Source organism: Bubalus bubalis, chromosome 14, assembly GCF_019923935.1.
Source record: "Bubalus bubalis isolate 160015118507 breed Murrah chromosome 14, NDDB_SH_1, whole genome shotgun sequence".
NCBI lineage: Eukaryota > Metazoa > Chordata > Mammalia > Artiodactyla > Bovidae > Bubalus > Bubalus bubalis.
The window spans coordinates 8670682-8685356 of record NC_059170.1 but is presented as its reverse complement, the minus strand read 5'-3'; the positions used below and the strand labels follow the sequence as shown (position 1 = coordinate 8685356).

General features: G+C 44.1%; 1 protein-coding gene across 3 annotated transcripts in view; it reads right to left on the bottom strand.

The window, feature by feature from the left end:
- NCOA5 (nuclear receptor coactivator 5) overlaps positions 1-159 on the bottom strand; it is a 28505-nt gene extending 28346 nt beyond the window's left edge. For 2 of the 3 annotated variants that reach the window (XM_006051375.3, XM_006051377.3), the window contains exon 1: positions 2-159. The gene's annotated coding sequence lies outside the window, so the exon portion shown is untranslated. The remainder of the gene's footprint in view (position 1) is intronic. The other variant, XM_006051376.3, reaches the window with a different exon arrangement.
- Positions 160-14675: the final 14516 nt, after the last annotated feature.

The window sequence follows — 14675 nt, the reverse complement described above, 5'->3', positions numbered from 1 at the left end:
CCGCTACCAGCGCAGCGGGCTGCTGGCCGCTTCTCCGCCTCAGGCCCGCCGCTGCCGCCTCCGCCTCAGCCCACCTGCCCGCCGTAGGACAAAGGCGCCACCAACCGACCGGCGCGGGCACGAGGCAATGGCGGCCGGGGCGGGGAGTAGGGCCAGAGGGCGCGCACGCAGCGGCAGGCGCGGCAATGTCGCAAGAGCGCGCGTGTTTGCGGCAGGACTGAGTTGGAGCGTCGATCTCCTTAGCGATGAGGGCGGGGAAGTGGCTCGCACGGCGGTTGAGAAGTCAAGGGGTTGCCTAGCAACGGCGTCCCTGGGTGAGGATGGGTCCCAGGCCTCGTCGCCACCATCCTAAAGGGCTTCGCCTTTCTTCAGATTTTCAGAGTGCCTTCTTTCCGCTGTAACTGTGGAAAGAGATCATTTAAATCCTGGAATACTTTGATTTCGCCCTGTATAAGACTCAACACCTATAGATGTGTGTATTGGAGACTAATACATATATTCATGTAACCCCCGGATCACAAGGAACAAAGCAGAGAGGTAGAGAAAGTGTTTTGTTTACGTTTAAAGAGGCTGCGTGGAGGAGGAAACGGCAACCCACTCCAGTATTCTTGCCTAGAGAATCCTGTGGATAGAGGAGCCTGGTGGGCTACCGTTGGGGTCGCACAGAGTAGGACAGGACTGAAGCGACTTAGGAGCACCAGCAAAGCAGCTGTGTATCTTGTTTAGTCTTACTGACAAGAGGCAAAAGGATTCTGGTGATATAGTCACAGATTCATCTTGAGTTCTTTCTTTCTTTCTTTCTGGAATATTCACTCAATGTCAAAAATAAATTTCCCAGAAAGTAATTGTTGATCATGAAGCATGTAAAATATTGTATTGCTCATTTAATCTGCAGAATATATTTGTCACAGTAAATGGAATTTGCTCACACAATTGTAAATGCACTCTGTTAATCACAGTGATGGCTATGTGAATCAGGTAGGCTTTTTGTGAGTTAGGAAGTGCTGCAAACCCCATGGGTCAAGTTTTTGTCCTTGTGAATGTGTGTGTTAGTTGCTCAGTCGTTTCCAACTATTTGCGACTGCGTGGACTGTAGCCTGCCAGGCTCCTCTGTCCATGGAATTCTCCAGGCAAGAATACTGGAGTTAGGTAGCCATTCTCTTCTCCAGGGGATCTTCCAAATCCAGGGATCGAACCCAGATCTCCCGCATTGCAGGCAGATTCTTTACCATCTGAACCACCAGGGAAGTTCTTGTGAATAGTGCATGCAAAATAAAAATGGTGGCAGTGGGATTTGAATACTATGAGAAATCAGATTTCTTTGACACCAGTTCATAAGGTCCCTCCACTAATTTATTCACTGAATGTTTATTATACACCTACAGGGTGGCCTTATGATTTATTATACACCTACTCGCTATCATGAGCAAATGCAGACCCATCCCTGCTGTCTTGGAGATTCAGTGCAGTGGAGAGATAGAATTAGGCAAACAATCACACTTGTGCACAAACAAAAATAACTGAAGGAAAGGAATAGGGATGCACTCTATTGTCTAGTTATTCTCCTTATGAATACTACAGAGTGTATCTGATGCCTATCAGCAGGTATGCTTGGCTTTCAGATCCTTCCCATAATTCATCATGGCACCTGGGAAAATGGAAGCTGTATGGTTTTTTCCTGCCTTGGCTGAGAGGTTCTGAAGGCAGATAGGGACTTCTACTCCCAGGAATTTCCTCTTTACTTTATCCCAGGCTGTTCACCCACTCTTGGTGAGGAGTCTCAGGGTTTTGTGGATTCACCTGCTTTCCTGATATCCTTTTCTGTGTCAGGTGAAAAATGACATTTGACTCAGTTCAGAATCTTCTGTTTCTTTCCTTCATTCCTGCTTTTTGGTGCTTATGACATAAAGTGGTACTCTTTTCATTGTTTGGTTGAATACTCTTAATTTAGGCTGATATCCTTTAACTTTTTATTATTACTTTTTAGTTAGATATACAGGGACAGAGATACTGTGACTCAACTTCGTCTTGTTACTTTACCCACCCAGAAGTTTTACATTATCTCTTACTCTTCACAATAACTCTATGTGACACTATATGCTTTAAAATTTTTATTTTTGTTTCTGGCTCTCTGTTCTGATGCTATATAATTTAAACTTTAAAAATTCCTTAATATCTCAAACATACATTAAACTACATAAAATAATACAATGCATACCTTTCACTCACTACTAAGATTCTCCTTCCATTTCCTTCCTCTCTCCTATAAATACCTACTCTCCATACATTTTCAGGTATATTTTGTACTAAGTTGCTTCAGTTGTGTCTGACTGTGACCCCATGGACTGTAGCCTGCCAGGCTCCTCTGTCATGGGATTCTCCAGGCAAGAATACTGGAGTGGGTTGCCATGCCCTTCTCCAGGGCATCTTTCCGACCCAGGAATCGAACCTGAGACTCCTGCATTGGCATTCTTTACCACTGAGCCAATGGTAGTCAGGGAAGCCCATACATGTCAGAGTTTTCTAGAATACACACCTTAGGAGTGGAATTGATGACTTTGTAGTATACCACACCTTGAACTTTAGGAGGTTTATAGCCAGATTGCTCTCCAAAGAAGTACTAGTATATACTCGTGCAAGCAATGTGTAATACCACTTTTAGATATACTTGCCAACTTTTGATATTTTCTGACTTTATTTATTTATTTTCACTTATATGTGTAAAATGATATGTTTTTTCAGTTTTAATTTTCCTGAATTTAGTGATATTGAGCATCTTTTCTTACAGGCTCTCCAGGTTTCTGTCTGTTGATATTTCTGGACCATTTTTCCACTGGGTTTGTTTATGTTTTTCTTATTGATCCATAGGAGTTATTTACATATGCTTGATACTGATCTTGTGTTAGTTAGGTCTTCTTTCTGTGGTTTGTTGATTTACTTTGTTGATGGTATCTCATCATTGAGAAGTTTTAATTTTTAATGTAGTCATATGTTTCGATCTTTCCCTTCACGGTTTGTAGTGTTTGGTGTCTTGTTGAAGGATTTCTTCCCTCTCATGAGGTCATGTAGATATTCTCCTTGGTAAATACTATTAGTACGTCAATTTTACAGGTAAATCATTTGGGGTACGGAGAGCTTATATGACTTGCCTAAGGTCATAGAGCATTGGAGGTGAGTGACTTGGGTTTTTGACTCCCAGGTTGCACTGTACTCCACAGCTGATAAATCTCTTGCCACCCTGTTCTGCTAATTATCTCATGAGAGCACTTCTCAGCCTTTTCTTGTAGACGAAGAGGATGTGCAGAGCTCAGACAAGCTGCAGATTAAGTGCGGTCCTCATTTACTGCGTCATGAAACCCTCTGGCTCTAGACTTCACAATACTTAGAAATATTTTGAAAATCTTCAAATAACTTTGGCTATACATTAGAGTTGCAAAAGTAGTACAAAGAATTCCTGAATGTTATTCACCCAGATTCCCCAAATGTTGAGCATTTTACCTTGTTCAATTTGTAACTGTTTCTCTGTATTATTGAATCTACCATGCTAGATTAAATTATTAGTATCTCTATGTTATCTTTGCATTATCAAACCTATTTGAATTTCACTAGCTGTCCCACTAATGCCAGTTAGAGCAAAAGAAACAAAAAAGATTTTTTTTTTCTGGTCTAGAAACCAGTCTAGGGTTTTATGTTGCCTTTTAGTTTTCAAATCGCTTCCATCTCCTTTAATCTGCAACATTTCTTCAGTCTTCCTTTGTCTTTCCTGACCTTGACATTTTTTAAGAGTTCAGGCCATTTATTTTAAGGACCATCCCTCATCCAGGCTTTCTGATGTTTCTTCATTATTAGACTCAGGTCAAACATTTTTGGCAGGAATACACAGAAGTGACGCTGTGTCCTTCTCAGCCAGTAATTTTCTTTTGACTAGAACCCTCTACAATATTATGTGAATAAATGCATTTTTCCAGGCAAAAGAATTAATATCTCTTATTTCCAGATCTCAAAGGATCCACATGACGTAATAAAGGCCCAGAAGTTCTTCATTCCTCTGTACTGGTCTTGGTGGGAATCCTTGCTCAATAAGATGCTCTGAGGGAGGCAGGGAGGGAGACATTGAGAGTTGGGCCATGCCCTCTCCCAGGCCATTTCCTACACCTTCATCCCCCCCGCCCCCTGCCCCACTCCCTTCTCTGCCACCTCTTTAACTGCTACTCATCCTAAGGGCTTTAATTTAAATCTCACTCCCATTCCCCATTTAGAATAGAGACTTTATTTTGGGGGGCTCCAAAATCACTGCAGATGGTGACTGCAACCATGAAATTAAAAGACGCTTGCTCCTTGGAAGTAAAGCTATGACCAACTGAGACAGCATATTAAAAAGCAGAGACATTACTTTGCCAACAAGGGTCCATTTAGTCAAGCTATGGTTTTTCCAGTAGTCATGTATGGTTGTGAGAGCTGGACTATAAAGAAAGCTGAGCACTGAAGAATTGATGCTTTTGAACTGTGGTGTTGGAGAAGACTCTTGAGAGTCCCTTGGACTGCATGGAGATCCAACCAGTCAACCCTAAAGGAAATAAGTCCTGAATATTCATTGGAAGAACTGCTGCTGAAGCTGAAACTCTAATATTTTTGCCACCTGATGTGAAGAACTGACTCATTGGAAAAGACCCTGATGCTGGGAAAGACTAAAGGCGGGAGGAGAAGGGAATGATGGAGGATGAGATGGTTGGATGGCATCACCAACTCAATGGACATGAGTTTGAGTAAGGTCCAGGAGTTGGTGATGGACAGGGAAGCCTGGCGTGCTGCAGTCCATGGGGTCACAAAGAGCCAGACACGACTGAGCTCCTGAACTGAACTGATAGAACAGACTATGGATTCAGACTGCTGCTGCTAAGTCACTTCAGTCGTGTCCGACTCAGTGCTACCCCATAGACGGCAGCCCACCAGGCTCTGCCATCCCTGGAATTCTCCAGGCAAGAATACTGGAGTGGGTTGCCATTTCCTTCTCCAATGCATGAAAGTAAAAAGCGAAAGTGAAGTCACTCAGTCCTTAGCGACCCCATGGACTGCAGCCTACCAGGCTCCTCCGTCCATGGGATTTGCCAGGCAAGAGTACTGGAGTGGATTGCCATTGATTACTTGGCTCCAAATCCTGGCTCTGCCATTGACTAGCTGTGTGACCATGGGCATGATACCTAACCTCTCTGTGCCTCAGTTTCCTCCTTTGTAAAACAGAGATAGTAAAAAGACCTGTCTCAAAAGATTATTGTGAATGTTGCTGAGTTAGCATGTCTAAAACACCTAGAACAGTGCCTGCCAATAAGCATTAATAAGCTGGTAGTAGCTTGCCAGCCTAAGGCACACTCTTAAAAAAAATTTTTTTTTAATTTACTTATTTGACTACAGTGGGTCTTAGTTGTGGCACACAGGATCTTTTAGTTGTGGCTTGTGGAATCTGGCTCCCTGACCAGGGATGGAACCTGGGCTCCCTGCTTTGGGAGCGTGGAGTCTTAGCCACTGCACCACCAGGGAGGTCCCTGCACTCTTACGGAACTGTGCTTTTCTGTCTTAAAACTACCTTTCCAATCAGAAGCTGTGCAGTGGAATATGAGGCAAATTTGGGAGTTACCACCTAATCTCACAGCTGAGGATAAAGAGGTACTAAATATAAAGCAGGGGCACTTGACCTGAGGTTTTTCACAAAATGGGAAAAACGTACTTCCTTATTTTCATTTACCTCTTACTGAAATTAAACTTTTCTTTCAATTAGGAATGTAGTCAACAAACAATAATGTTAGCAGAGCTTGCTATGTTGTCTCCAACAGAGAGCACAGATATTTCAAGTCACATTACAGTTGTGAGGGAGGTCTTGAATTATTGTTTATGCTCATCATTATTTTGAAATTAATGTAAATTTTAGGCTTGCCACAAGATCTTATTATTTAAACCATTAATTAAGAAGCATATTCAGTGCTATATCACACCTTTGTATTTCTAATATTTTGATGACTGTATTTCAATATAATTAGTTTTCTTTGTAACCTTATCTATCATATTTTATGCATTTAAAAACATTTCCTGAGAAGGGTCCATAGTCTTCTCCAGATGGTCAGATAAGTCCATAACGTTATACACACAAAAAAACCATAAGAATCCTGTTCTAAAAACAGTATTCAATCACTCTATGACATAACTAGTAGTAATATTTGGTATATCTCCTAAAGCAAAGGGAATAAAAGCAAAAATAAATGAGGCCTAATTAAACTAGAAAGCTTTTGCACAGCAAAGGAAATCATCAACAAGATGAAAAGACAACCTACTGAATGTGAGAAAATATTTGCAAATGATATGACCAATAAGGGGTTAATATCCAATATATATAAACAGCTCATACAACTCAGCATTAAAAGACCAAACAACCTGATTAAAAAATGGGTGGAAGACTTGAATAGACATTTTTCCAGAGAGGAAATGCCGATAGCCAACAGACACATGAGAAGATGCTTAACATCGCTAATCACCAGGCAAATGCAAATCAGAACCGGAAGCTATCACCTTACACCTGTCGAATGCCTGTCATCAGAACACAAGCAACAAATGTTGGCAAGGCTATGGAGAAAAGAGAACTCTCATATGCTGTTGATGGGAATGTAAATTGGTGCATCCACTGTAGAAAAGAGTAGGCAGGTTTCCCAAAAAACTAAAAATTGGAAATTCCATGGCAGTCCAGTGGTTAGGATTCCATCCTCTCTGCTGAGGGCCTGGGTTTAACCCCTGGTTGGGGAACACAAACCAAGTGGTACAGCATTAAAAAAAAAAAAACCCAAAACCCTAAAAATAGAACTACTGTATGTTTCAACATTTCTACTCCTGGATATATATCTCCCCCCAAAAAGCCCACCACTAATTTAAAAAGATACACACACCTCGGTATTCATAGCAGCATTATTTACAACAGCCAAGATATGGAAGCAACCTAATTGCTCATCAGATGAATGGATAAAGAAGATGCGGCTTATATATACAATGGAATAGTACTCAACCATTAAAAAGAAGGAAATTTTGCCATTTGCAACAACATGGTGAAATAAGTCAGAGAAAGACAAATGTTATGGTATCACTTATATGTGAACTCTAAAAGATACAACAAACAAGTGAATATAACAGAAAAGAAGCAGATTCACAGATATAGAGAACAAACAAGTAGTTACTAATGGGGAGGGGCAAGATAAGGTTAAGGGGTTAATAAACTATTACGCATAAAATAAACTACAAGGACATACTGTACTTCACAGGGAATACAGCCAATATTTTATAAGTATAAATGAAGTATAACCTTTAAAATTGTGACTCACTATGTTGTACACCTGTCACATATACATCAACTTTATTTCAGTTAAAAAAAATGTGGTCGCTGACTTGAGCTTCCCTTGTGGCTCAGGGTGAAGAATGTGCCTGCAATGCAAGAGACCTGGGTTCAATTCCTGGGTTGGGAACAATGAGATGAGAAGCTCCCCTCTGGGTATACTAAGAGGTGAGTCAGTCATGTCTGAGGACTTTATACATATGGTTATTTAATCCTTGCAACACTGGTATTACTATTCTCATTTTATAGATGAGAAAATTGAGGCTCAAAGAGGTAGGTTAATTACCCAAGGTCATAGGACAGTATACTAGAAAGGAAATCTGTGCTTTTAGTGACTTCAATATCCCGCTTCCTATGTAAATCCTCTTAGTCTTTCTGCTGCTGCTGCTGCTAAGTTGCTTCAGTCGTGTCCGACTCTATGCGACCCCATAGACAGCAGCCCACCAGCCTCCACCATCCCTGGGATTCTCCAGGTAAGAACACTGGAGTGGGTTGCCATTTCCTTCTCCAATGCATGAAAGTAAAAAGCGAAAGTAAAGTCGCTCAGTAGTGTCCGACCCTCAGCGACCCCATGGACTGCAGCCTTCCAGGCTCCTCTGTCCATGGGATTTTCCAGGCAAGAGTACTGGAGTGGGGTGCCATTGCCTTCTCCATTAGTCTTTCTAGTACCCTGTTAAGTATTAATAAGTATCCTATTCCTTCATTTTACAGATGAGGAAACTGAGACTCAAAGCAGACAAGTTATTTTTTCTCACAGCTAAACAACAGAGTCAGGATTCAAACCCATATCTGTCAGGCGCCCAAGCCCGTGTGTGTCCCACTGTGTCCAGCAGAATTACTGACAAGTACCATGGAAGTGTAGCCTTGAAGAGCTGATGGTTTATCAGATATATGACTCAGGCAGACCTTTTCAGGCCATGCATCGGGATTAGATGGTTTGGAAAGAAATCACTTTTCTGCTTTTGCTATGGGGTCACAGAGTTCTGTGGGGAACCTCTTCGTGAGTGTGACATACACACTGGCATCTGAAAGACTCCATTAGCTGCTATTGTCTAGACAGTAAAAGTAGGAAGCAGGAGATAAAAGAATACACAAGTAGGAAGTTCTGTATTGGGCTCATGCTGAAACAGAAAGAACATTATTTTGAAACCATTAATGATGAACTTGGTAAAGATCAAAGTAGTCTTGTGACCTGTAAATCTAATAAAATGAAAATGAGGTAATGGTATGTTTTATAACTATTGAGTTTCTGAGAAGCTGGAAATTATCTCAGCATGAATACTGTAAGCGAACAGGGAACAATGGAAGCCATCTAGAAAGAGATCTTTATTCAGCTTTATTTATAGCAGGTATTCGTCTTGTCTTTCAACACAGGGATCACAAAGGAGTCTGTTTCACCTTGCAGGGTGTATGAAAATACAACGGCTGTCACAGTCCCCAACGCTTCCTTCCTTCCGAAGAACACAGCATAAAGGAGAGAAAGGCAGAGAGTGCTGTGAATAGGGGGCTGGATCGCTGGGGCTAGGAAAGGTGACAGGAGGGAAGAGGAAATAAGGAAAGAAGAAAAAAATGAAGTGATTCTTCCCACCATCACCCAACCCCTATCCTCTAGACCCAAGCTGTGTAATTTAACCGTCGTCACTAGCAATACATGGGCTTTCCAGGTGGCACTAGTGGTAAAGAACCCTTCTGCCAATGCAGGAGATACAGGAGACCTGGGTTTGATGCTTGGATCCGGAAGATCCCCTGGAGAAGAAAATGGCAACCCACTCCAGTATTCCTGCCTGGAGAATCCCATGGACAGAAGAGCTTGGCAGGCTACAGTCCAGAGAGTTGCAAAGAGCTGGACATGACTGAAGTGACTTGGCAAGCACTTTATGTTTATTAGAAGTAAATAAAAAATCTGCTTCCTTGGTTGCACTTACCATCTCCCAAGGGTTTAACAGGCACATGTACTTTGTGGCTACATTATTGGATGGTGTAGATACAGAATGTTTCTCTGGAAAGTGCTATTGGACAGCACAGATAAACATCCAGTTCCATCTAGGAAAATTCAAAGTCTAGGACAAGTGGAACCCTGTGACTGTATCGTCCTCAGCCCATGGGAAGACAAGAGTAGAATCTTCTGAAGTGGGATATGAGAGTGCCAGGCTTCTGTGTAACCTAGCACATGTACTCTCTAGGACTCAGTTTTCTAATTTAATGATTAATATAAATATTTTAGTGGATACTATAGGAAAATCACATAATTAATTCTTAAGATAATCATGTGAGCTGTTAGGCCAGTTTTTTTTTTTAATTGGGATACAGTTGCTTTATAATATCGTGTTAGTTTCTGCTGTACAATGGAGTGAATCAGCTATATGTGTATACATATATATATAGCCCCTTCTTCTTATGTTGGGCCTATGTTAACAGAGGAGAAACCAGAAGTTAAGAAAGTGCTCAGGGCCACATGGTCAGGAGCAGAACCTGGCTTCGGACTCAGGCCTCTGACTTCAGAGTCCACATTCCTGCCCACCTAGCTACCCCACTTCCTGCTGCTCGGTTCCTCCTACACAAATGAAAGTGCCCCAGTCGGATTCTCCCCACAACAGAAACTGGGACTAGGACTTAAGTGCAGCTAGTTTATTTCGGAGGCGGCCCCAGGAAGTGCAGATAGGGGTGTGGGAGAAGTGAAACAGGGAGGGGAAGGAAGCCATTACAGGGTTGGTTAAGGACAAGGCCTACCCTGTGGGCAATGGAGCGTAATCTTGATGGGGAGAGAGTGTGGAACACATGCTTCTGAGTTATCCTACTTAAAGGATGAGCACTGCAAGGAGATCAAACCAGTAAAGCCTGAAGGAAATCAACCCTGAATATTCATTGGAAGGACTACTGAAGCTGAAGCTCTAATACTTTGGCCAACTGATCTGAAGAGCCAACTCATTGGAAAAGACCCCGATGCTGGGAAAGATTGAGGGCAGGAGGAGAAGGGGGCAACAGAGAATGAGATGGTTGGATGGCATCATTGACTCAATGAACATGAGTTTGAGCAAACTCTGAGAGATAGTGAAGGACAGGGAAGCTTGGTGTGGTGCTGTCAAGTCCATGGGGTTGCAAAGAGTTGGACACAACTGAATGACTGAAAACGATAAGGGGGTTAGGATATTCATCCATGAAATCCTTGTCATTGTAGATGGCTGTTCCTAAGGACACTGACTCTGGCACTTCTGTCCAGACATCCTCAATGCCTCAACAAGCTCTTGTAACCATCCAAGGTCCCCCAGGCAGAGGCCACATGTGCTTCAAGTAGGGAACAGGAACATGTACATGGAGGGCATGTGAGTGAGGTGCCAACAAGATGCTACGTAGGAGATTGGACTGAATGCTCTCTCTACTCTAAGAAACTAATGGATAGCTGAGCTTGGCATTAGGTATTTTTACATCATAAAATCTGAAACCATAATGATTAACAGTCTGCCAGAAAATTTTCACAGGGAAAGCCTGGAGGTACAGTTAGACATCTGAGCTGATTTTCAACATGGATGACAGAGTAAAGAGTTAATACCGTTGGTAGTGGAGGAACTCGTTTTAGATAAGGTAATCAGGGAAGGCCTCGCTGAGGAGATGCCATTTACCGGGAAAGCCCAATAGTGAGATAGCAGAGGAAGAGTGAAGGACAAGCGTTTGAGGTAGAGTGAGCAACACAAAGACTCTTGAGTGGGGAGTCGAGAGGCCTTACTGGCTGCAGTGTAGCAAGCAAGCAGGCCAGAAGAGGGAGAGGTCAGCGAAAGCCAGATAACGCAGGATCTCAAGGTCCCGGTAAGGAATTCAGATCCCTTCCTCCAACCTAAGTAAGTAAGTAAGTGTTAGTCGCTCAGTTGTGCCTGACTCCTTGCGACCCCATGGACTGCAACCCACCAGGCTCCTCTCTCCATGAGATTTTCCAGGCAAGGATACCGGAGTGGGTTGCCATTTCCTTCTCCAGGGGATCTTCCCAACCCAGGGATAGAACCCGGGTCTCCTGCACCGCAGGCAGATTCTTTACTGACTGAGCTACAAGGGAAGCCCCTCCTTCAACCAAAGCCATCTCTTATTCCAGATCTCAGAGTCTGAGAAGGCTGTGGGCCAGACATGAAGTCGTCTTTGTCTAGGCATCAGGACCAGCCAAGCCAGTGAGGGGCTTTAACCAGATCATGATAAAGAGCTTTTCTGTGGGTGGGAGGGAGGAGACATACATATACTTATGGCTGATTCATGTCGTTGATTGGCAGAAAGCAACACAACATTGTAAAGCAATCATCCTTCAACTAAAAATAATAATAATAAAAAAGAACTTCTTTGTCAGCTCACCTGTTACTTTTGCTAGCTCTTGAAAGTGAAAGTGAAGTCGGTCAGTTGTGTCTGACTCTTTGCAACCCCATGGACTGTAGCCTATCAGGCTCCTCAGTCCATGGAATTTTCCAGGCAAGAGTACTGAAGTGGGTTGCCATTTCCTTCTTCTTTCCATTACCAGGCTTCCCTGGTGGCTCAGAGGTTAAAGTGTCTGCCTCCAATGCAGGAGACCCTGATTCAATCCCTGGGTCGGGAAGGAAGTGGCAACCCACTCTAGCATTCTTGCCTGGAGAATCCCATGGACGGAGGAGCCTGGTAGGCTACAGTCCACGGGGTCGCAAAGCATCGGACACGACTGAGCAACTTCACTTTCACTTGCTAGCTCTTAGGTTTCCTTAATTTCTGATTGGGTTCTTTCCTGAGTTTCTTAGTTCTCTTTGATAAATTCCCAGCCAGCTCTGCTGAGCTGAGGGGGAAAGATTTTTGTCCATGGCTGGGCCTGGGAATCCCAGCTGGAGAGTCCAGTCATCTGGAGGAGAGGGGCAGTTAAACTTTGGACAGTGTGGGGATGAGCAGGTGGATTCCAGTGCACCCTTTCAGTCTCATTTCATGGTCCCACATTCCCCCCACATTCACATTCAAGTTGTTTAGCATCCAGCATGTGCCTGGGCTCCTTGTGGGCCTCGGGCTATAAAAATCGTCTTCTCCAGGAATCAATTCAGGTATGAGTGAGGGCCCAATCCAAAGGTCATTGAGTGAGAGTTCCCCGTTACTTAGGAGCTGGTAAAAGTCACAGGCCCACCCTTTGTAACCTGCATTCCAAACGGGAGGCAGTACTTTCTCTCCAAGGTTTACAGTGGGGCAGAAATGGTCCCATATCCCTTAGCCAATCCCTTGCTTTCCTTTTCCTTGCCCATATAATAATCCTGGGGAGGGAGGAGTTCTCTGGTTTTATTGAGGAATGTAGTGTTTATGGCAGAAGATAGTTCCCACCCCCACACCTTTCTCTGGTAGTCCCTCCTGGATATTAAAGAGTGAGTTCAAGAAGAGGATGCTGGGATAGTGTTCCCAAGTGGTGGTGGCGGGGGTTACTTGGCAACAGATCTGCTGATGTCCTCCTGTGCTTATCTGAGCAGGGGAGAAGAAGGGTGGACAGGGGAGGAAGTAGAGTCGCTGACCAGGAGGTGTGAGTTTTCTCTGGGTCAGGGGGATGCCCCAGTAGTTAGGCTTTCTGGTACCCCGTTCAAGCAGACTGCTGAGCAGAGGGTCCCACCAGTGGCAGGGGCCCTGCTGGTGGTGCGACAAGTTAGGAGAGCTCAAGTCTGAGCAAGGTGCCCCTTGTCAGAGAACCTGGCAGTGAGGAAGACCCTAAGAAGGTTATATGCCCCATGGATGAAAACTTGCCTCCCTGGGTTAGCCAGGGAAGCAGGGTCAAGCAACAGGCAGAGGGCCATGTTACAGAAGGTTGTTCCCGCTCCCTCCTCCCAATTTCAATAAGGGGATGGTAGCAGGGTATGTCTCCCAATCAGGCCACACACCCACTTCCAGTTTTTATCCAAACAAGTGGGGTCCTGGCTCAAGTCAACCCTTGGATAAGTAAGGGAGAAGATCAAATGAGATTTAAATTGAGTTTGAGAATAAAGCTTTCAAGGATGGAAGCTTAACAACAGAAAGTGATCCTAAAGTAATGCAATCTGCCCAAGATGTCGTTAAGGAATGGAAAATGGAGATTCAACACAGCAGGACTGAAGGCAGAGATGAGGGGGAAAAAAGCTTCATTATTATATCCCACTGAGTTGAGTCGCCTCAATACACTGGTTCTGTGAGTAAACAGAATAATTGAAATACGGTGTGGTAGAGCTGGAGTCTTACCTAGGCAAGCAGCTCCAGGGTTCTGAGCAGGCATGGGGAGCTAGGGGTGCGCATCCCAGGTTGGGTGATGGAGAGGGCTTTCCAGAGAAGAGGCACTTGAGTTGAGCCTTGAAGGATAAGAAAGAGCTGGTTGGGAGACTTCCCTGGTGGCCCAGTGGTTAAGAATCCACCTTGCAATGCAGGGGATGCGAGTTTGATCCCTGCTCAGGGAACTAAGATCCCATGTGCCACGAAGCAGCTAAGTCTGCATGCTACATCTAGAGAAAGCCTGCACACTGCAATGAAGACCCAGAGAGGCCAAAAAACATTCAAAATAAACAAAGTAAAATTATATATATATGTATATATAAGTTTTAAAAATCCTACATTCTTTAAGGAGACTCAAGGAGAAGAAATGGCAACCCACTCCAGTATCCTTCCCTGGACAATCCCATGGACAGAGGAGCCGCAACTGCTGAAACTTGCAAGCTCCAGGGCCCGAGGGTCACAACTAGAGTCTGTGTGTTGCAACGAAAGAATCTGCATGATGCAGCGAAGATCCTGCATGCCACAACTAAGACCCCACGCAGTCAAATAAATACTTTTTAAACAGAAAGAGTTGGTTCAATGACAGGACAGTGGGAAAGGGCTTTCCCTGCAGCAATGACAGCAGTCTGGAGCGGAAAGTTGAAGGCAGGGAGGACAGTTAGAGATGCAGGCCTTGAGACCCTGTGGGCTTGTGGGAGTGAGAGATCTGTGGGGTTGCTTCACGTCTGGGAGGCGCACAATCGGGTTTGTATTTTAGAACCACCTAGCAGCCAGATTCCAGCAGTGCTGCAGACTTGACCTTCAGGCCCGCTTCTCATCCATTTATCTGGCCCTGGGACTTCCCCCACCGCCCCCACCTCCCTACAAAGGCCATTTCTTCTGTGATTTCAAAATCCTGGGTTCCTGCTCTTTGGAATGTCTTTTGCCCTACTCCCACCACTGAACGCTTCACGGTTTCACCCTTCAGTGGGACTCTGAAATATTGTCACCCTCCCCAGAAGTCATCTTTTCTCTTTCCTCCGCCAGCACACTCTTCTCAGCCCAAGAAGATTCGATGCCTTCTCTGGGCCTATGCCTGCCAGCCCAT